The following is a 22,891-nucleotide window of genomic DNA, read 5'->3' as shown; positions in this document are numbered from 1 at the left end:
GATCTCCAAGTGGCTCTCAATGAAGTGCTGAGGGCCTATAGAACCACCCCACATGCCACCACGGGCAAGTGCCCAGCGACATTAATGCTGGGTCGACCTATTCGGACCAGAATTCCCACATGGGAAGGCGCGCTGAGGCCTGTGTCCCCTGCCCGCATTGATTCTGAAGTCCGAGCTGCCAATGGTACGAACAAAGAGATCATGAAATCATATGCTGATCGACGCCGGCAAGCCAGACCCTCCTCCCTGCGGAAAGGAGATACTGTTGTGGTCAAACAAGAGCAACAAAGGAAAACGGACTGTCGATTCCGAGATGATCCTCTGACCATTACGCGCCAGAAGGGCACCATGGTGACTGCAGAATCGGACAACCGGAGAATCACCAGGAATATATCCCATTTCCAAAGATGTACTCCAGCTTTGACAGATGCTCTCACTAGACAGTTGAACCAACCAGTGGTGAATGCAGTGAGAGTCGTGACCAAGTAAGAGATCCTCCAAATGAGGAAACTCAGCCTGAGAGTGAGACTGCCTATGATGGAGGCTCCCAACGGCCTCGACGACATGTTCAACGGCCCAAACGACTCATTGAGGAACTATGAACTAACTGGTTATTCCATTTTGTTAAGAAAGGGGGAGAAGGGGGAGATGTGGGATTGTGAGCAGTCTAGTAGTTGGGTGGGCGGAGTTAGTGTGCTGGGGGAAGAGGAGGATCCAGGGGATGGGCTAGTTAGTTAGAGTAGGGACGGGGACCTGAGAGCACCTGTTGAATAAAGCTTTTAGATAAATGAAGAAGTAGTCTGTCGTTATTACGAGGAAGACACAACAGGGGCATGCTGGGGTCTTACTGTGTATTGCCATGATTATGATATACGATCGGCCCAGCCCCTTTCCCCTTTTGGGTTGGACCATACTGATTTCATATCTCGCTCTATTGGTATTTGGAACTCCTGACCTGTAATGGTAGGGTGCATTCACGGTCGGAATACAACTCTTTGGTATTTGGATTATCTAGGTACTGGTGTTTGGTGTTCTTTACAAGTAGGGTGATTGGCTCAGGACTGGTAATATATCCTTTTTGCCCTCAGCCCCTTCCTCCCACTCCTTTCTGATGGGAATACTCATTACAAAGGGGCATACTACGTAGGAAGGTCAATGCCTTCTCATCCTGGTGTATATTTCCTCTGATCGGAGGCTGGAGACGTGTGTTTTTCACTGGGACTTATTTTAATCATGTGATCGGGTCTGTCTGTCACATGTCACTATAGGAAAGTCTTTGCCAGAAAAAAATAAAGATACAAGTGGACTTACCTATCTTACTTTCTAAATGTAGCATCTCTGAAATAATAATGTTATATCCAACTTTAACAATAAGGAGGATTTAGTAGTGGTATAAATGTTTTTTTCATGTAGCAAATCCATAAAACATACAGTAAAATACAGCACATATCTCATATGAGACAGTAACAAGGTAGAACAACACCACATGTAATAACAATTGCATTAACACTAATTGATGCTACAACCCTGCCGTGCAAGATAGAAAATAGCAATACAGCAGCTTTCCATGTTGAAGTTTCTCTAAAACAAAATACTTTTTTTTTTTTGCAGAGTGTTATATAGCGCGAACTACACCCGAATCGAATCAGGTATCAGAGCGCTTTACATAGCACCAGTTACGTTACATGAGGACGCGCACACATTCATTTTTTTTTAGGCACGGGGAGATTAAGGGCCAGATGTAGGAGCCCTAATACCGGTCGGAAACGGCCGAATTTGGCCGTTTCCGACCGGTATTAGGGTTTTCAGATGTAGGGCATGCATTTACAGAATCAGTATTTTACCGATTCTGTATTTACCGATTCGGTAAATACCGAATCGGTATTTCCCATTGATTCCTATGGGCTTCACAGCCCCTAGGAATCAATAGGGAATACCGATTCGGTAAATACCGAATCAGTAAATACCGAATTCTAACGATTCGGTATTTCAACATCTGGAAATACCTACATCTCCCCCCTTCATGTTTTCCGACTCTTAAATATCGGTATTTCCCATTGATTCCTATGGGCTTCACAGCCCCTAGGAATCAATAGGGAATACCGATTCGGTAAATACCGAATCAGTAAATACCGAATTCTAACGATTCGGTATTTCAACATCTGGAAATACCTACATCTCCCCCCTTCATGTTTTCCGACTCTTAAATACCGAATCGGTAAAATTCGGTATTTAAGAGTCGGTAAATATGAATTACCTACATCTGGCCCTTAGTGATTTGCCCAACATCACAAGGAGTATTTTGGTATCGTTACCGAGACTCGAACCCAGGTCCCCGGTCGAGCGCCCTAGCCGTTAGGCCAACATTCCATTCTGGTCAAATCTAAAAATATGTTAAAATAAAGATTTCCTCGATAGTTCTTGGCCAACACTTTAAACAGAAAATCAAGAAAGTGAACAAAAGAAAATGTATGTAGGATATTTTGGTTGCCTAGATAAATGCACTATTCCTATGTGTTTCTTCAGGGGTGCCGGATAAGTTCCAAAGTCTAATTCAAAGAAACAGGCGAGAACCTCTTAGCCATTTATGAGTTATCCAGACAGCATGTAAAATTTGGGTACACTGACCACAACCACTTCTCGTGTGTTGGACTTCAGGATCCTTAGGGCTACTCCAAGGGTCCTTAAGCCTAGAAGTTGGCTCATTAGAAAAATCCACTCTTTTCGTGGGAGCATGTAGGCAGGGAAAAAAAAATATGAGATTGAATTTTGTTTCAGAAGCACAATTACCTGCTGGGCAAATAGTACAGAGCCTCCTAGAATTTCCCCATCTCGCTGTAAACTTGAGTGTTGGCAAAGTCCTGTATCTACATTTCAATAACTGTTGAGAGAGAGAACCTTGGATGACTTCAAAAGTGGGTTCATAGAATGGAGTGATTGTATGATCAAGAAATACATCTGGCAGACTACCTGATTTACAATTTTGATTGTTTCAGCCCTGAAATAATCCCTGCGTCGTTACTTGATCAGTTGCTGTGGTATCCACTAGGATTCATCTGGGTTATACCAAAGAATCTAGAGGCAAGTGCATTGAACATTTTTTTGGAGCAAAACAGCCTGGGAATCCTGAGGTGGCCAGCAATTTTAAAAAGTTCTCCAAGAGGGAGTCTATAGGATTCTAATTACGGAATTGACCATATTCTATGCCAGAATGTAATGGTCTCAGCTGTATGGTAAATGAAATCGGTTACAGGCCTATATCTTGTATCAACGGAAGTATTGGAAGGCCCTGCAGGAGGTTAGTTAAGTGCCTAAGGATTCTCTTATTAGTCACAGTCACCTCATTAATAACTTGTATGGCCCCAAAGTTCTGCGTCGTAAATGGCTGTGCTTATTGCCTTTACTATGTATAACTCTAGGGCTGGTGTTAGATTAATCGGTTTCAGGTTTTTTGTCATTTCCTGGATTTCCCCAGTCTCCTGTTGCAGCTTAAGTGTCTGCTTGCTTACCTCGGCCTTCCAGATAATATTATGGGACAAGATCACTCCAAATAAACACAATCATACACTATCTCTAGAGTAGGCCCTGGCGTAAAATCCACTCTAGTTGCGTAGTTTCTGGAATTTTTCCCACTTTGCGCTCCACTTAGCTTGCAGAGTTCCACAAATTGTGGAGCACAGTTTTTTCCTCACTCTTGCTTGCAAACATTAAGTTAGCAAGCGCAAGCGAGGAAAATATTCCTCCAGGCCACCTCCCTGCACGATTTCTCAACATGGGCGGTCGTGGATGGCTGTTTCTGCTAGTGTTGAGAAACCTTCCGTTCACGTTGAGGAAGCTGCTGCTTGAGTAGAAAATCTCCACGAGTGGCAGAAAGAAGTGGCGCCCTATGCATAGTGCCATTTGTATTGATTTTCTAGCACAGGACAAAGACCCAGCACTAAAAACCCACACAAATTACGTGGACTAATGCTCTACATCACTTACAGAAATCTGTGTAGCGTGACAGAGCATTTTGGTCAACCCTGGCCTACTCTTGAGTTGTCTTGTGAGCCAGTATACTTGTTTGGGTTCACCTATAAGGGTTAAGCACCATATATTTGTTCTTACTTTTGTTTAGCTCTAGGCCGAAGCCTGCAAAAAGTAGCAAAAATAGATTTAAAATTTCTTGGGGACCTCTAGGAGTTTCCAAGACAAAAAGAGTGTTGTTTGCAAATAATAATGCAGGAAATTCAAAGTGATAATTTTAGAGGCAACATTGTTTTGAAAATGTAGGACCTCTGCCAGGTTATTATTGAAATTGGAGAAGAAGTTTGGGGCTAGAATGCAGCCCTGCTGCATTCCCCTCTCAATCCTAGATAGGATTGCTCCCCATTCTTCCCATATCTGATCCGTGCTTTGTTATTCTCATGCATGTTTGTAAGTATTTTTTTGATGTTTGCTGGTACTCTCATATTTTCCAAGACTTCCCATAGTTTACATTTTGGGACCATATTGAAAGCAGCTTTTAGGTCTACAAAAATAAACATAAAGAAGGCCGTTTTCTAATAATACAATTTTCTACTAAATTATATTGAACCTGCAAATTTGATTGAGGGTGCTAGTTTTTGTCCCTAAACCTGCTTGCAAACCTGGGAGTATGTTGTTTGTTAGTGCCCAGTCAGTTAGTTTGACAAACACCTGTAGGCAGAAATCTTCTGCCGCATTCAACTAGGCTGATGGGTCTGTTGTTCCCAGGTTTGTCCTACTGTCCTTTCTTGTAAATCGGGATGATCTCGGCTCTATGCAAGACTCAGGTACAGGTCCCCCTTTTAAAATAGCCACCGTTAAACGATTTAGATAAGTTGCCCAGATATTTGGCTATGATGCTTAAGGATCAAAGGGAATGCAGTCTGGGCAAGGAAACTTTTTGGCTACAATTGATGCCCCAGTGCCTCAAGGGAATCTGAGCTAGATATCATGAGGAGTTCCATTTTTTTTTTTTTTTTACTGAAGAGGTTGATGACTTTATTAATATTTTTTTTAACTATTCTTTATTGAAATTTTTACAGTTCTATCCCACCCACCCCACCCAAAAATAAAAAAAAGTACGCCCCTCCATACAGGCAACATTGAATACTAAATGCGTATATCCTCTTGATGTTATCTTAATCAAGAATATTTTAGATAAGGCGATACATAAACAATAAGAGACAATAAGCAAGAAACACGAAGGAAGAGCACAAATAAATAGAAAGAAAAACCTTTCTGGTATAGTAGTTAATCTGCATTACACATCCGGCCTCCCTATCCACTGTGTGACAGGGTACCATATTTCTAATCCTTTTCTTTTCTTCTTTAAGCCCTTATGGTTATATATGGCTATTTCCAGGCTATAAGTAGCTAAGAGTCGTGCCCGCCATTGCTGGAATGTAGGTGGATACGGGTCCAACCATGCAGATGTCAAGCAAATTCTAAGTACCACCATTGAGATAAACGGCAATCCTTGCGTGTTGGAGGGTCTAGCATTCCTATCTACCCCTAGTATTATTTCAGCTGTAGTGATCTCGATATTGCTCTCAAAGATTCCAGATAAAAACGTAGAAGTATCTCGTCTAATAGTTTTAAGGGCTTTACATGTGGCCAGCATATGTATCAGATCTGCTTCGGGCATCGCACATCGAGGACATAATGTGCTTTTGCTGGTGCTCCATTTAGATATCCTTTCTGGGGTATAGTATAATTGGAAGAACGTCTTGTAAAATTGGGCTTGTAGTTTGGTTGACATAATGAGGAATTTGAAGTTTCTAGTGCTTTTTGCGTTAGAGTCTCTGTTATGTCTAATTTGTTTTGCCAGTTAAGAATATGTTTATCTAAGTCATCTGGAAGGCTTACAACTAGATCTTTATAAATGTCACCAATTTTAACCCTGTCCATGCGCACCACTGTTTCAATGGCTGGAATTTTCTTCATGGCCACACTGCCACCCCCCCTTTTTTAAAATAAAATCCCTAACTTGTAGATATTTATAAAAATCACGCGATTCTAACCCAAATTTAGTTTTTAAGGAATCGAAAGAGCGGAAGCCCGTACAGTCATACAGCGAGCCGAATTGTGAAATTCACGATCTGACCCATCACATCATACAGTGATCAGTAAAGATCTCCGGAAGATTAGTATTTCTATCTAGGGTAGTATAATAGGAGAACCTACCAAGCCCCAAAAGTTTTCGCATGTGGTTCCAGACGATATAAATACCTTTAAGTGTTTTAAAGCGCACTTTTTTGAAATGACAGTAGTATGTGAGCCTCCTCAAATGATCACTTGTCTCGTTGCCAAGAATGAGTTCCTGTGGGGTTGGGACTGACCAATCTGGATTGGACGCTTGCCTGGGGGTTAAGAGCGCTCTACTGTACTTACGAATAGTAGCCCACCAATAGATTTTAAAGTTGGACAACGCCAGACCGCCTCTTTCCCATGGTAGGGTAATGAATCTTTGAGCTCTACGCGTTCTTCCATATCCCCAGATGAAGCGAGTACAAATATTATCTATAGCTTTAAATATTGATGGGTCGAAATTTAAACAGATGGTGCGAAAAAAGTACAGGAATTTAGGGAAGAATAACATTTTAATAAGGTTACATCTTCCTATAATTGTAAGATGTAGGTTATGCAGGCTGATTAAACTTTTGTCTGTCTTTTTTAAAAGTGGATTCAAGTTAAGGTTTACTAAATTATTTAAATTTGAGGTTATATTGACGCCGGGATATAATGCATTATCTACAACCCTATGGTCCGAGAAATTGATTTGACTATTGATTATAATCTGGGTTTTGGTTTGGTTCAATTTATACCCTGATATCGCGCCAAACTTTTTCGCTTCTTCCATTTGTTTAACTGCCTCCTTTGGATCGGCTGTAACTATTGCAATATTGTCGGCAAAAGCCAAGGTCTTCGTTTCACCATTGGTGGTCTACCTGGGTTGTATAAATTGGTTTGTTTCTATCCTCGAAATAAATGGATCAATAAAAATAGCAAACAGTAGAGAGGAGCAAGGGCAGCCCTGCCTTGTACCTCTAGTCACTTTGATAGTATCTGATATGTCCCCATTAACCATTACTGCTTGGTAAGAGCCTGACAAGAACGAGTCTCTGCCCAGGAGTCAGACAGATTGCTTGGTCTGAACTAAGAGAGTGGCTAACATCGTGTGGAGCGCGTTGCATGAATGACTGAAGATTCGTTGTAGCAAGCACACATATATTTTAATATTACTACCTGTCGTTTTTAATTGTGCATAATACTTTGAGTATCTGAATCATACCTACCGTTCATCTGCCGCATTGCTCCTCGGTCCACCGCAGCTGGTGCTGTTTGTGTGGAGGGAGACAGCACGGCACAGAGGGAGCGAGCATCCTCACTTCCCGGGGCACACCATACGCCGCCATCTTGGCTGAGGCTGACGGTCTAGTTGTTTGCTAGGACTGAGCCCAGTCTCCTACTTAAAGCACATATGGCGACGACGTGCAGCGGACGCGCGCAGTGGGCGCACCAATGGCGCGCCAAAGGTAAGCCCGTCCACGCCCGTCCGCGCTCCGGCCGGGCGCAGGGCCAGGAACGCTGCTCGCCCGCTTAACATTGTGAAATATAGTAGGGACGTTTTACTATCCCTCCACACCAGCTCCCATGCCTGACCGCATTTACTGGACCTGTCCTTATGGAAAGGCCCTGTTAGCTGCTGGGACTGTAAAAAAACTTTCCCATTCTTGCAAATTTCCTCACTCATAGATGGTAGGAGAGACTTAAGGGGGGGGGTTGATTAACGCAAGGTCCATGTCCAACCACGCATTACATATCTATGATTTGATAAGTGAAAGTGACCTAGATTGTCTCTTCATTACAGAAACCTGGCTTAAACCATGGAGCAACCCTGATATAGTACATGCCTTACCGCCAGGCTATCGCATTCAAAGGTTGGATAGAGAGGAACAATGGGGTGAAGGTTTAGCCATTATTCATTGGGAATCTTTAAATTGCTCAATGACTGAGATTCAAGATCTCAAAGGAGCTGAGTGTATGGGATTCAATATTAAGATCAATGACTCTTTTACATTCGCAGGGGCTGTGATCGATCGCCCCCCAGGCCCATATAAGGATTTTTTGGAAAGTATTGGGGATGCACTTAGTAACTCAGCACTTAGATTTTCCAACTTTACACCACTTAGGGATATAAATCTCCATCTGGACTCCGCCGCAGACCCAGCAGCTACCGTATTTAAAGATACAATGGACGTACTAGGCCTAGCAACACTTACTCTAAATACTACCCATAGGGCAGGACACATCCTAGATTGTATTTGTTCCAATCTCAACACACTTAAAGTTGGCTGCCCTACGGTTCAGATCTGGTCAGACCACGCACTGGTTCTTTTTAACCTCACATTTGGAGGTGGTGTGAATGGTAATCAGTTAGGAAAGAACACTCAGGTCAGAAAGGAGGGTTGGAAAGTAGTCGTCGGCAAACCCGGACCTGATCTCGATGGCCAGTGACTGCAGTGCTCCAATGACAGGAAACCCGGAAACTGACAATAACAGCTTCAGGGAATGGATGTCTGCGCCCAAAGATAAAGCCGGTCCTGCTAAGGTTAGGAATAGGCCTAGCCATAAGAGAGCATCCGCCCCATGGTTAAATCAGTCACTTAAAGAAAAACAAGGTGAAGTACGAAGGGCTGAACGTAGGTGACAGAAAGAGTATCGAGAGGAGGAACGCTGTAATTACAAAGCTGCTAGAAGTGTATATCATGCACTGATAAAAAAGGCAAAAATGTACTTTTACACAACAGCTATTAAAGCGGCAAACAACAAACAAAAATCTATCTTCAAGATAGTGAAGGCCTTTACTTACCCCAAAATATTAGTACAGGAAATTCCACCCTCGGAAAACCTCTGTAACACAATTGCGGACTATTTTGAGCAAAAAGTGCAGGGCCTCACCAAGGACTTTGTGATTCCTGACAAAGAATTGGGTGAAGTCAGTAGCAGGGTTAGTATGCCCTCGAATCTGATGGCGACTTTCCGGCCAATTAACTTGGAGGAAACTCGCCAGGCAATATTGGCGACCAAATCAGGATCACCATTTGACCCTTGCCCCCCGATGCTTCTACATGCGCTTGTAGACACTGTCACTCCAGAGATTAACAATATCATAAATACATCATTGGCCACAGCAATTATTCCCTTAGAATGAAAATTGGCAGCGGTCAAACCCCTGCAGAAAAAACAACTACCTGACCCTACTACATTATCCAATCTCCGACCAATTTCACTGCTCCCTGTGCTATGTAAAGTAACAGAGTCCTTCGTGATTAAACAAGTCACTAAGTTCCTGGAAGACAACTCTGCTTGGCATTTTAACCAATCTGGTTTTAGAGCTCAACACTCTACGGAGTCAGCTCTACTGTTCACCACCGATACCATCCGAATGGCGCTAGACCAGGGTAAGAAGGCTGTCCTGATATTATTAGATCTGTCGGCAGCCTTCGACACGGTCTCACATGACATCTTGATTGACCGGCTTGCAACATCTGGCATAACTGGAAAGGTATTGGATTGGATGAAGAACTTTCTAAGTGACAGGCGGCAAGTGGTCACCTTGGGCGAATTCTGCTCAAAGGAAAAAATACTCACGACTGGAGTACCACAGGGATCCAGTTTGAGCCCGACACACCTTAATGTGTACACCACCCCTCTGATCAGGCTGATATCGTCCTTTAGAATAGATGTGCTTACCTACGTGGACAACACGCAACTTCTCCTAGTCCTGGATAAAGACTCAAAGGACTGGGAAGAAAATCTTAAATGTTGCCTGACGGCGACATTTGATTGGATGGGGAAGAACCATTTAAATGTAATACGGGCAAAACCGAAATTATGCTAATAGGCCCGCAAAATGACTTTGTCCCAAAGCTATGGTGGCCGGAGAACGCAGAGGTACCGCCGCATACAACCAAAACGGGACGTAATCTAGGTATCAAGTTTGATGCCGCTCTGTCGTTCAAACAACAGGCACTAGCGGTAGCATGCACCTGCTTTAATGTCATCAAGGGACTAAGAATTTTTTTTGATCTACTTCCTTTGTCAGCCAGGAAAATGGTGGCAGTCGCTCTCGTAACCTCGAGACTTGACTATTGTAACAGCCTATATGCGGGAATGTGGTAAATAAAATATTACCCTGGCAGAATTTCTAGGCATTACCAAAGTATCATGCATCAAATGAGAGACAGGATCCGTGGTGTCCAAGTTAAATGGGCTTTATTCCAATAACTCGATTCAAAGGGAGAATATGTTCCATCACCTCTGAGGTTCAGGAAGAGTCTTCTAACAATTATTTACTGAACATAGTATATATACATTTCTTGTACATAGGCTAAGCAAAGCAAGAAAGAAAATGAGATAAGAACATGTGGGTGTACATGAGGGTGTGTACTTTGATGAGTCATAGGTAGGTGATAGGTAGGTGTCATAGGTGGGTGGGTACTTAGGAGGAGTTTGCATGACCAGCTCGAACTGTGCCCTAATTGTGCAATTTGAGCATGACGTGCAATTGACGTGTAACTGGGAGGAGGCTGACTTTCAGTCTAGCAAGAGATCTCTTGTGTCAAGGCGACTTGAGCACGTCTTGTACAATCTGATATGATAGGGGATGTATTATCTGGAGCAAAAGTTGTTCATCACTAAAAGACAGAGAGGGCATATTTATTCGTTCATTGCATGAGCTTTCTATGGGTGCAAGCACTGTAATTCACTTAGATGGAGACAGAATGGCTAGGCCCTATCTCCCTCGGACGGGTTATGTTTACTTTTCCTCACCGGGCAGGGATGCCACTCTGTACAGCAAACAGATAACTGTTATTCATAATACTGTCTTGGCAGGCTTCTTGCTGACGTGACTGCAGTTTTCAGTGTCAGGAGTCATGAAAACAATATTTCAGAAAGTGGTTTCAGGCTCAACCACAAAAAAGGGTTCAGTACGATATTTATTTAAATGTGCACAATGCATAATGCAAAAACATGGGCCTACACGTTAGCTTAACGTTTGGGAGACTTGATGACTTGACTTGCAGGACATGTTTGCAGAGGCCTAGTGGACATTTTTGGTCAGGCAAAATATCATTTTCCTCATTCCCTCCTTGTCCCCTACATAACCCTTTAGGATACATCTATATTCATGAGACCGTATAGTTGATCATACAGAATCATTTGTTCATCTTTTATCCTTTGTTTACGTGGATGTGGAATACAGGCAGTGGCACACAGGCCACAAATCGCCGGGCCACACTGCAAACAGAGACAGCAACCAAATATCATAAGAAGGATCATTCCTAGGAAAGACATAACTTTCCATCTCCAAGCAGATATTACACCCCAGAACCAACTGGATCAAGTCCATGTGCCTGGATCTTGATGTATGGCATGAGCAATTTTGTGGAGCCTTGTTATTGCTTCGTACACAGATGGTGCATTATCTGGGATGAAAACGCAACAACTAGATCGGATGACTCTACAAGCTCCGCCCCTATCCGCCAAGATGACGTCTAGAATGAGGCGGTTTTGAAGAACGACAAGTCTAATAGCAGACTGTTCCTGGGTCAAGTTCGCCAGGGCAGATGCAGTTATATTTACAACTGTTTCAAGAGTCCTTGTTAACCTGCGTATCAGTTTACTGTTTTGGACGGGACCTATGAAGAAAAAGAATCCTTTGTCGAAATCTGTATATTGCTCCCAAGCTGTTTCAGTCTGATCGATCCCTGCGGAATCTGTCTCTCTCTTTTGTCTAACATGTTCTAGTCGTGAATCTCTATGATAATTTGATGGGGCTAGAAAAACGGGTGGCAATAAGAATGCTATATAACAAGTCCCACCCCAGTCTAAGGGCAGATGTACATAGGCTGTCTGACCACAAATGAAATAGGTATGGCGTGATGTTTTGAAAGAAGAAAGTCCTTTATCGTTAAACTCTACTACAGTGTTACACTCGCTGTGTCCCATATGTACTGAGCCTTTCTTACTAACACATAAATCACCTTTTGCTAGCAGGACTGAAATAAACGGTGGACCTGTATTTTGCTTGGGCTGAATGTTTAACATTATAAAATTAACGGATGCATTTCCCTGTTCGTACTCTTCATTCTCTAAATCGGATCCCTTTCTTTGGGGGAATCTGTCTTTGTCTGGAAAGCATGCTTCATTCATTACTTTATTCAGGTTTCCATATATCCAGCCACCTGGATAAGCTATGTACCTTCTATCTATTGAGGTCATTAGAGCAAACCATGCTCCACACAAACCATTGTGTGAGAACGGTAAAGGGTAGAAGGGCAGAACTCCCTTCGTTTCTTGATAAGGAGGCAGTTGGCCACACACCCAGCAATCAGTCGCATTGCTGGTCTGGTGAGAACGGTGTAACATTCGAATAAACGTATTGTTACGTAGTGCTAGTCGATATGACAATTCATGAGGTGGCAGGTCACTAAATGTATGCTCTATGGTACTGTTACTGGAAGAGTGTATATGTGAGGAAATGGGAAAGAAAACATGTAGCAATAAACTAACACCAATTATAGCAATGCACAGAATGAAAAGGATGATCAAGGTAACTATACATCTACTGCGTATTATCTTGCAGTACTTTTCCTTCTTATCTCTCTTCTTGCTATTCTCATATGTGATCTTATACATGTCAGAAATCTTAGTCTAACCGATTCACCACCGGGTGGGCTTAAACAATTAAACTACGTCTGACTTACTAGATCCTAGCTTGGACCTATACTCCTTCTGTGGAGTCTTTTCTAGCAAAGGCGGCACAAAGTCTGTATCGTCTTTTAGTGTCAATGTTTCTCTATAAAAAGTTCCGAAGTTCCACAAAAAGTTCCAAAGATGGGCGTGGATCCACCCCTTACGTCCTTCCACCTTCTTCGGCGTCTTCCAACGAGGCTCGAGGGGGCTTGAACGATCAAAGATCCTGAGGAGTCCAAATTCTCCTGGTGCTATGGCATGTTCCTTGACCTGGGTGTTGTCAGGGAAGGCGGCAGCAACCTGTGAATGAAAAGAGAGTAGTGTAGACATCAAGGAAGCCAGGTAATCTGTCAGCATGTTACTGTCAACATCAGTAATTTTCTTTGGCATAGGCGTACCTCACATATTTGGCGGTCTACCGAAAACTACTTCATAAGGAGATAGGCCTGTTCTGGAATGAGCTACCATACACATGTAAAAGAGGGCAACCGGAAAGGTCACCATCCAATCCACGCCTTTGTCTGTACAGATCTCAGCAACTTTTGTCTTAATTGTCTGATTATGTCTTTCTACAAGGCCTGCTGCTTCTGGGTGTCGTACACAATGGAACTTCTATCCTAACAGAAGTGACACTTGTTTCATTAATTCAGAGGAGAATGGCTGATCGTTATCTGAATAGATCACATGAGGTAATTCATATCTGGGGAATTACTGCGCACTAATTGTCTGGCTGTTGTAACAGCAGTATAATCTGGAACTGGATAAGCTTCTGTCCATCTAGATAGTGCACACACAACTACTAAGACATACTTGTAACCTCTACATCTGTCCATTTGGATATAATCCATCTGGAGAACCTCAAAAGGGTGGTCAGGAGGATGAAATCCGCCTTGTTCCACCAGAAAGCCTTTACCTGGATTGAACTGACAACAGATCATACATGTTCGCACTTTCTGTTTCACTGCTGCACGTAGGTGCTTGTTAAACCAAATATTCTGTAAGCAGTCTATCATTGCCTTCTCTCCTAAGTGTGCGGGACTATGTGTTGGGCTTATGATTACTTGTACCATAGAATCTGAAAGAAACCATGTGCTTTTTCCCTTAGTCATCCAACCTTGGTTAATCTGGACCCCTCCTTGTAAAGTCCATTTCTTTATATCTCATCTGTGGTGGCATATGTCTGTATGTCGAGTACATCTTGAGTGGGATCCCTGACTGTCATACATGTTGTCAGTAATGGTACCTCTGTCCTTGTCGTGTCTGTTGGTGTCTGGGCAGTAAGTTTAGCTGTTCGGTCTGCCAGGTCATTACCCTGGGAAATGGTGTCTGTAACTTTGGTGTGAGCTTTATATTTCAGGATAGAAATGGCTGTAGGTAAATGTATGGCTTCTAACAGGGCCTGAATAAGCTGGTCATGCTGTATCTTGGCACCATGAGAGGTCGAGAAACCTCTCTCTTGCCACAGGACCCCAAAATCATGAACTACGCCATAGGCATATTGTGAGTCTGTATAAATGTTTACTTTCAAGTGCTTTGCTCTTATGCAGGCTTGTGTCAGAGCAATGAGCTCTGCTGCTTGAGCAGACAATGTGTCAATTTTCTGTGTCTCTATGACCTCTGTAGCAGTGGTCACAGCATAGGCTGCTACTAATTCTCCTGTACTCGTTCTCATGCATGAACCATTTACATAGAGTGTCAGGTCAGGGTCTAGAAGTGCAATATCTGTCAGGTCTTGTCTTGGTCACTATATTCATAACTTCCACACAGTCATGTGGTGGTGCATTTACTGTACTTGAGGGCAAAAGTGTTGCAGGATTCAGAATGTTACAACGTCTGATCTCTATGTGTGGCTGAAATAATGTCAATTCATATCTTGTCAGTCTTGCTACAGTCAAGTGTTGAGTCTGTGTCCTGTTTAAGAGAATAAAAAAATAAAATAAGATAAAATAATTATATAAAACCTTTACTGTAACATGGAGTCGCTAAAATTGGCGCGTGACATAATGCTCTTTTTAATTCCTCAAATGCCAAGGTGTGTTCTTGTGTCCTAGGGAGTACAGTCAGAGTGGCTGCCTCCTGTGTAGTTAACTGTATGAGTGGTTGGCTAGATATGCATACTGGGGAATCCATTGCCTACAGTAAGAAGTGAGGCCAATAAAGGCACGTACTTCCTTTTGTGTCCTGGGCTGTGAAAGGTTAGTAATGAGCTGTATGATTCTTGTGTTAGCTGTCTACCGTGTTAGCTGTATACCTGGTGTACCCTCCTTGGAAAGCAAGTGTTGTACACCACTTGCTTTACACAGAAAGTGCAAGACTGTCAGAGATGCAATGTCACAGTCTGGTTCTGATCTTGCTGTAATTAGAATGTCGTTTATGTACTGTATCAGTGCTGTGTTGGTAGGCATGTAAACACTGTCCAGCCATTCCTTTAGTGTCTGACTGTAAATGCTAGGGCTCACTGTCATCAATCTAGCAAAAATGATATATATAAAAATAAAAAAAATAAAAAAAATGAATATTTAATCCAAAACCACAATTTTTATTTCGGGGGAACCTCAAACAAACGCCCATGAACCTCTGTTAACCTCTAAGTTAAGTGGAGCCTCGTTCCAAAAGCTCTGCAGTTTATACTACAATCCTACTCTAAATCTTGGGAATAGTATGACCATACCACCTACAATATGCTCTCTAAATGTATTTGAATAAAACCAAAGTATTCTTGTCATAGACAGAAGGCCTAGAGCCTCGCCACTCCTCACTCCTTTGAGAAGCAGCCCCTCCCTCTAGAATTATGTTCGCGCTCGGAGTTTTGAATCAATTCCAAGTCGGGCTACACTGAGATCTACAATTGAATGACTGCCAGATGCTGAACCCATCGCAAGAGCAAGACTCCTGCCCATTATTCTGATTACACTATTTTAAACTATACATTTTCAAGCGTGACTTATCTGTAAGGAAGAGCAACTATTTGTACACAAGTCAGAGGGGCTGGGGAGGTAACTTCGCTACGAAGTCACTCCTTGCTCACCTACCCCTCCCCTCAGAGCCAGGAGCTGGCTCAGTGTCAAACATAACAAATAGGAGACAAGCCTCTCACTCGTCTCTGCTTCTCTAAAATTGGGTCGCTGCCAACGCTGAGCTCATTGAAAGAGTCAAGCGTCTGCCAAGTTTCTTAAAGAGTTAGCTGCAAGCCTCCTCCCTCCACATGCGAAGGAAGCTAGTGTCAGTCGGAGGAGTGGCCCTCCCTTTACATAAACAAAGGGATCGCGGAAAGAATTGGAGTATGGCCAATATCAACAAGACAGGCACTGCTCGCTCCAAGAGGGAAAAGCCCTCCCTTTACATAAACATTTACTGGGAGCCAGGCCATCTCGGTCTCGGACGGACTGTCTCAAGGTCGAAAAACACATTCCTTGTACGTCATAACATATCTCTTCCCAGGCCAGAACCATTAGTAAATTAATAAAGACATGTATTTTTCTGTAACTGAGTGACATGCTAGCATTTTAAAATAATTCTGTACTGCTACTTAAAAGCTCCACTTTCTGCAAATTAGCACACATAAAAGGGACAATTTGCTTCTGCACACAATGATAAGCACCTTGCAGTTGAGAGAGAAAAACGAATTATCATGGACTGTTGCGTTGGGACTGTTCTCTGCATATATCAATTGAGGCGTCTCCACTAAATGTTGATCTGAAACCATCTGTGTAAGTATTGCAGCCTAACTGACCTCTGAATCAGACATAATAAACCCTATTTACAAAGGCTGGTGGACATATAACAGACAGCATGTTCAATGAACACTGCTTTTACCGTGCAAGATTATTACCTTTCTATCAGCAGCCTGTCAAAGTACATAGGTGAGCCTGAAACTAAATGCAATTTGAACTAATGTAGGGGACACATAGCAATGCATTAAGATGGTAGTGTATTACAGCTATCAAAAGGGCCACGTTCATTAATTTACAAATAGACACTTTTCCTAAGTAACCCCTTCCACACTCATGACGAGCTGGGCTCGTCATGAAGTAGCCTCCTCGCACGCTCATGACGAGCCCAGCTCGTCATGAATAAAGGGATTTACAAATTCTCAGCACAGGAGGGGAATATGCTGAGCAGCGAAGTGGTTAAGTGTGCAAGCTCTTCTATTCTACCTATAAAAAGGGCCAGATTCATAATTTTTCAAACAAATAAAAACCCATGTTTTCTAATTGAGTCTATTAACTGTCACAACGCTATTCTAAAGGGCAGCTTGCATTGGGAAAAATATTCTGTAGAAACATTCCTATTTAAAAAAAAACACACGGTTGCAGTACACTAATTAAAAGCACATTCTCTAATGGGTCTAATCTATAATTTCTACTCAACCGTGAAAACATTAAAGCACTCTTCGTGGTGCAAACCCTTATCTCAATTCGACTGGTCTATTTACAACTTTACCGACCTCTGAGCCAAACACATTAAATCAAGTGTTCCAAGGCAAAACCCTTTACAAATACACTCCTTTACTCTCCATGCAACATTTTACCATTCAATCTGCAAACTGAATACGCCCATTGGATAACACGGCAAATCGCACCTCCACACAAAACATGCTTTTTCCACCACTTCCACAGCTCGGATCCTTTTCAAATTTGGCATCACAGTAGTCCAAGCTATTCCCTAAATCCTCACCAAAAAGCAACCGAATCCCTCCACTGGAACGGGTACGAATTTCCGCTCAAAAACACGCCACCCGCAAACACCAAAAAAACGGCAACATCCCTCAACACCTTGTTAAAACAAATACTGCCTTCTCAATAAAAGATATTAACTCTTTGGCAGCTGAAGCACAATCATTCCCCAATGACTGCAGTACATGGGAAAGTCATGAACTCATCTCTCCACGTTATCACATAACACGTACGCACATCTTCAAAACGTTTTCTCCAAGCACTTGAAAGAGATCCAGCTCTCTCCTGCCTAACGTAACGGCTAGGGACCTGATGATAACATGCTCTGCACAAGCCATAACTACATGGCGCTATTTACAAGCCATATTTACAAGAAACTCAACAAGTCACAGAAATGACACGCTATTCACAAGGCATTTTTTACAAGGCGCTATTTACAAGGAACTCCACAGTAAACTTATAGCTCTAACTCTAACTCTAGCTAGTTCTTCTGAGAGGACGTGATTCTTTTTCTTTGGCTTTTTCCTCTGCTAGTTTATTTCTCTCTACTTTGTTGAATTCTTTCTCTGTTCTCCTATGTGACTCTTTGCGCCATAACTCAATGGCATCTTTCTGAGAGGGTCTTGACTTTCTTTTTCAAATGGCGTCTAGCCCATACTTATTATACAGAAAATGACCACGTGTGTCTCTAGGCCGGATATTAACTGTCTATTCTAGTATACATTTTCTGGTCCCTATCTGACGCAACTTTGAAAACAGTGGCATGTTGAAATCAACACAATGGAAACACAATACACAAAAAATAGACTGTAACAATCAACAATCTTTCACACTAAACAATTTAAACACTGAAACAGATACAGATACAACCTAAACTGATACAGAGAGTTAAACATGTACTTGAAAAACAGTTTGTGCACTGAAAATACAGTACAACCATACCGGTCTCAGAAATTAGACACGTCTTTACCGGGCCCACGTTTAACCGTGGACCCGTCTTGACCGTTCCCACGTTTTACCGTGGGTCCGTCTTGACCGTTCTCATTTAAAATGAGCCCGTCTTGAACTTGATGCATTCCCCATAGTGGTACTCACCGGGAAAGCAGAACTTGAAACTTGAAGGCCTCGGAAACTTGACTTGACTACGCTTGCGGCTTGGAACAGGTGGACCTCTGGAGACCTCGGACCTTGCTCTCTCACGGGCTGGGCTCTGGTTGAGACGATCCGCGTTCCTCACCCCCTCGCATGGATGCCTGGTCGCAGTCCGTCCTCCTCCTGGGCCTGAGGGAGTAGCGGGAAATCCTGATCGCGTGTGCACTTTGAAGTCCGTCACGGCTGTAGAAGGGGGCAAAGACTAGACCGACAACTCCGGCGAGTGGGGAAAGGGATATGTCCCTGTAAGGGCGCCAAATTATGTGGTAAATAAAATATTACCCTGGCAGAATTTCTAGGCATTAACAAAGTATCATGCATCAAATGAGAGACAGGATCCGTGGTGTCCAAGTTAAATGGGCTTTATTCCAATAACTCGAGTCAAAGGGAGAATATGTTCCATCACCTCTGAGGTTCAGGAAGAGTCTTCTAACAATTATTTACTGAACATAGTATATATACATTTCTTGTACATAGGCTAAGCAAAGCAAGAAAGAAAATGAGATAAGAACATGTGGGTGTACATGAGGGTGTGTACTTTGATGAGTCATAGGTAGGTGATAGGTAGGTGTCATAGGTGGGTGGGTATTTAGGAGGAGTTTGCATGACCAGCTCGAACTGTGCCCTAATTGTGCAATTTGAGCATGACGTGCAATTGACGTGTAACTGGGAGGAGGCTGACTTTCAGTCTAGCAAGAGATCTCTTGTGTCAAGGAGACTTGAGCACGTCTTGTACAATCTGATATGATAGGGGATGTATTATCTGGAGCAAAAGTTGTTCATCACTAAAAGACAGAGAGGGCATATTTATTCGTTCATTGCATGAGCTTTCTATGGGTGCAAGCACTGTAATTCACTTAGATGGAGACAGAATGGCTAGGCCCTATCTCCCTCGGACGGGTTCTGTTTACTTTTCCTCACCGGGCAGGGATGCCACTCTGTACAGCAAACAGATAACTGTTATTCATAATACTGTCTTGGCAGGCTTCTTGCTGACGTGACTGCAGTTTTCAGTGTCAGGAGTCATGAAAACAATATTTCAGAAAGTGGTTTCAGGCTCAACCACAAAAAAGGGTTCAGTACGATATTTATATAAATGTGCACAATGCATAATGCAAAAACATGGGCCTACACGTTAGCTTAACGTTTGGGAGACTTGATGACTTGACTTGCAGGACATGTTTGCAGAGGCCTAGTGATTCAGGCCACTACGGGAAATATGCATGGGTGACATGCACATGACATGTAACATAGGGTATATGTAGTGGACATTTTTGGTCAGGCAAAATATCATTTTCCTCAGGAACCAAAGAGGTTGTCTTGTACAGGTTGCAGATGGTGCAACATGCAGCGGCCAGGTTGGTGCTGAAATGGCCAAAGAAATCGTCCGCATCTGCCGCATTAAATACCTTGCACTGGCTACCAGTAATTAAACGGGTCATTTTTAAGATCCTACTAATTACCTTTAGAGCTTTTCACTCTCGGGGACCAAAGTATATACAAAGAAGGTTCTCACGGTACCATCCTCTGCGTACCTTGAGGTCCTCCAATGCCAATCTGTTGTCGGTCCCTGCCTTTAGACACAGATCTAGAGGTGGTAAATCCTTGCCTGTTCTAAGGTCTAAGGCATGGAACAAACTCCCCCCTCATCTGCGTGCCATGGAACGAGAATTCGAGTCCTGAAAGGCACTGAAAACCTGGATCTTTAATCTCCCTGATGCCGGCGCCAGAGCACTAGTGTGACCATCTAGGGCTGGACCTCTCAAAGCAGTCTGACCAGTGTTTTAGATCTCTCTGGACAGCTTAGGCACCTAGATGCTCCCTGGAGTGACAGTTGGGCGGTATAAGTACCAGTTTACATTACATTACCACTGCTTCAGGAGTGGCGTATATCGCCCGTCATGAGGAGTTCCAGTTGCCCTCGGGCAGTAATACAGCTGTAGCTGTCGCACCCGTCATAATCGCCCCCATCACTTGTTGCAGAGTACAGTTCCACAAATAGGTGAACCCGCTAAGGAGGTTCAACGTGGAATGCTACTGAGCTAACTGCAGAGTGGCAACCATGTGCTACAATACGCCAGAATGCCTTGGAGTCACGTGTTTTCGCTGTGTGTGTCAAATCTAGACAAACTTCCACCTCCCAGCAGGTTTGGGCTTGTTTACGCTCTTACCTATAGTTTTTACATGCCTCAGGGATGCTACTCTGGTCTCTCGCTTTAATAAGATCCAAGAGTGAATCTTTTGCTATCCTGCATTGTGCATTATACCATTGATTCTACCTAGATCCGCTTTTGGTTATTTTCCTTAGTTCTCTTGAGAGCAAATCCCTCAAGGTTTTCAGAAACCTTTACTAATTGGCTAGGGGTTGCACCTTCACCTAATAAATGTTTTAAATGTTTTCCAAAGCATCACCCACGTTTGTGTATACTTGCTTCAGAATATCTTGCTCTGCCTGCACATACTCCCATTTTATAGCCTTTGTATTATTTGAAAGGACTACAGTACCCGGAATGCAAGATTTAATTACTTCCAAGCCGGGAACTATAGGCCTGGGGAATTACAATTTCAGGGCATTGTGGTAACTGTCCCTCCTTTCTATAACAGTCACATCTCTCATAAATGACGAAACATGCAGTGATACAAATATATTATAATTTCTACTTGTGCTGTTCGATCATCTATAGGTGATGGCTCCATCTTTATACCATAGGGATGTTCTATTACCGGATCTTAGCCCAGACCTCAATGTAATGCTCAGCAAATGTAATGCTAAAACGGATCCTCTCTTCTCTTGGGAAATACCAATTTTTGGAATATGCCATAGTGGATCTTCCTCACCAGTTAAAGACAAGACACAATTTCCTTTAGTTCCAGTGTCATATTAAAATCTCCAGCTACTTTTGTGAAGGCCTCAGGAAGTATTGCGCTTATCTGGTTAGCCAAAAGTACAAGAATGGAATATTCCCTCTTTGTTCCCAAGGGTCTGTTATAAACATTATAAACATAGAAATAAGTATTATCCTTGTACAATGAAAGTCCAAGAAGGGCAGGAGTACATCCATGTAACATCTTGATGGACAATAAAGGTTTGAATAACCATATCTAAAGCAAGGTTCTGAATGTTATGTTTCCTGAAAGACACATATCTCCTGATCACCAATCAAAGGTCCCCAGTCAGTGTCGGTAAGTGTGTTTTTTAAGCCATTTAAATTCCACAAGAGAACACTCCATGAGACATTTGTGAAGGTCTTCAAGAATACCATTAACAAGGTCTCTTGATGAGCACTTTTACGATGACTTGCTAGTTCCGGAAATCAATCAGATATTGCAGGGCTACTTGGGTTACCAAGGTTGTGAGTGTCCTCAGCGTTGTTGGACAGTGAATGGATTTCCTTCAGCAGAGAAGATAAAGAGCCCTCATCAGTGATGTTTTGTGCTTGGGAAAGTGGATCATGGCTTCAACTCCATGAAAGCCTTCTGATAAACACCAAACCCTGTTACTGTATTCGTTGGGGAGTGTCATTTGGGGTTATTCCAAATGACACTCCAACCACCATCTACATATTCTACTAATGGGCATGGTTTCTTTGCAGCTTTAAGTTTAAGGGACGTGTTCAGTGTCATTCATGAGATCTGGGGCAGACTTCATTTGCACAGAAGAGCCCTGAGGAGGAAGCTTCCATATCCAAAAGTCCATCCACAATATCCTGATCTCTTATAACCAGCTGAATGTTATTGTGAAAACACTGATTATTTGGTATGGGCAGGGCAAAGATTACATCTGACTGATCAAGGGAAAAGCACTTGTGTTTATGGTGAATCCAGTGCATCTCCTTGTTAATTAGGGGATCTGTTGTTACCTTTTGTCTAGAAGCTAATCTAGTGACCTTTGTCATGTAGATTGTTCCTCCCTGTAAAGATGGAAGTAGGAGAGTGCCTTTCTGACTATAATAATGGCGCATTAAAGGATGAGTCCAAACTTAACAGACAATGCTGATTCGATTGTCTGGTTGTACACTGAACTCAGAGCTCGGAAGTGAAGGCAGCAAATGCTGTGATGTTCTGTTACTTAATGAACTCTGGTAATTACTGTATACTGGGTATGTAGTGGCCATGGGGGCAAAAGTATTACCTCCACCAGTTGGCCTTCAGCAAGCAACGCTATACATCTCAGTTGAAATGTTCTAGGAGCTCTGAGCACCTGCATTTAAATGAGGTTTACTAGCGTTTGGCATTTTAAGATGAAGGGGTTCAGGAGGTGCCCTCTCCCCCCACTGCTTCAGCCTTGTGAGAGC

This window comes from Lissotriton helveticus, chromosome 6 (assembly GCF_964261635.1).
Source record: "Lissotriton helveticus chromosome 6, aLisHel1.1, whole genome shotgun sequence".
Lineage (NCBI taxonomy): Eukaryota > Metazoa > Chordata > Amphibia > Caudata > Salamandridae > Lissotriton > Lissotriton helveticus.
Note: the sequence above shows the minus strand (reverse complement) of the source record.